At 41.1% G+C, this 1417-nt stretch overlaps 1 long non-coding RNA gene across 1 annotated transcript in view; it reads right to left on the bottom strand.

Annotated features, from left to right (window-relative positions):
- Positions 1 to 541: 541 nt before the first annotated feature.
- LOC109302447 overlaps positions 542 to 1417 on the bottom strand; it is a 22494-nt gene continuing 21618 nt past the window's right edge. The window contains exon 3 of the long non-coding RNA XR_002098779.1: positions 542 to 640. This is a non-coding gene — a long non-coding RNA (uncharacterized LOC109302447). The remainder of the gene's footprint in view (positions 641 to 1417) is intronic.

Here is a 1417-nt window from a genome sequence, read left to right as displayed (position 1 = left end):
GATATGGAAGGTGGGATGTTGGTATATAGTCTGGTAACGTCCATGGTGGCTAGGAGGATGTTGCTGGGTAGGTGGTCTATGTTTAAGTTTCCGTAGAAAATCTGTAGCGTCTTGGACAAAGCTTGCTCTTTGGGTGACAAGTGGTTTTAGGATTGATTCAATGAAACCTGATGTTTCCTCAGTTAGGGTCCCATGGTTGGATATGATAGGTTTGCCAGGGTTTCCTTGTTTGTGGATTCTGTTGAGCATGTAAAAAATCCCTGGGCAGGGCAGTGGGGTGGAACAAGGTCTGCAGTTTTTCTTGTAGTCCTAATGGAAATGATTTGATGGTATTATTGAGTTTCATGGTGAAAAGGGGAGTAGGATCTTCTTGTAGTTCTTTGTAGTAGGTGGTGTCACAGAGTTGTCTGTTGGCTTCCTTTTATGTAGTCTTCATGGTTTAGGATGACTGGCTCCTCCTTTTATCCGCTGACTTTATTACTACTTGGTGGTTAGATCTTTGAGATTCTATGGCCTTTCTCTCTAGAGAGAGGTTGTTGTTGATTATTTCATTGTTCATTCGTTCCATGAAGTGGTCAATGTAGCAGTCAAGGTTAGGGTTTTGTCCACTGTGAGGTGTCCAATCTGATGTTTGTTGGGGCTGACCTTTTCCTCAATCTTGTCAGAGGAAGAGTTGTTGTTGGAAGTGGATTCATTTTGGTCGTGGAAATATTATATGTATATCTAGATATACCATGTTGTTCGTTATTTGCTAGCAATATTAAGATTCTCAAAATGTGAATAAAGTTTGCTTTTCTCCTAAACTCTGTTGGAGGACTCATTCTGCTGAGACCAGTGGCTTCCAAAACCCCTGGAGGAAGTTTAAGGTCTTTGAAAGAGTTCTACTGTGTATGAAATATTTCATTGCAACAGATAATGACTATAATCCTCAAGCATAAAAAAGCTAGTCTGGGAGGTAGGAACATGTGAATATTTAGTTTATATAAAATAATGAGAATGTTTAATTATATATAAGGTCAAACAGCAGGAGGAATTTAGCCACCACCTCTAAAATGCCTCATATTACATATACTGATTGAGGGAATGACTGGCCAGGCTGTAGTACTGCAGAGAAGGACCTGGAGATACCATGGGCCATAAACTGAATGAGTCAATAGCATTTGCTTGTTGCAGAAAAAGCAAACAGTATGCTGGGTTGTGTTAACAGGAGTGTCACTTGCAAACGAAGGGAAGTGATTCTTCTGCTCTTCAGTATTGGTGAAGCCTCACTTGGAGTTTTGGGCATTTTTTTTGTCAAGTTTTGGTTTCGTACGTCAAGAACAATGGGCATAGGCAACATGTAGGGGGTGCACATGCACCCCCTGAGTGCTGGTGCTCCCATAGTTTCATAGCTTCATAGATTAAGGGTCGGAAGGGA

The sequence above is a fragment of the Gavialis gangeticus genome, unplaced genomic scaffold, assembly GCF_001723915.1.
Source record: "Gavialis gangeticus isolate Ggan-Ray unplaced genomic scaffold, GavGan_comp1, whole genome shotgun sequence".
Lineage (NCBI taxonomy): Eukaryota > Metazoa > Chordata > Crocodylia > Gavialidae > Gavialis > Gavialis gangeticus.
The sequence above is the reverse complement of the archived record's forward strand: the minus strand, read 5'-3'. Positions and strand labels throughout refer to the sequence as shown.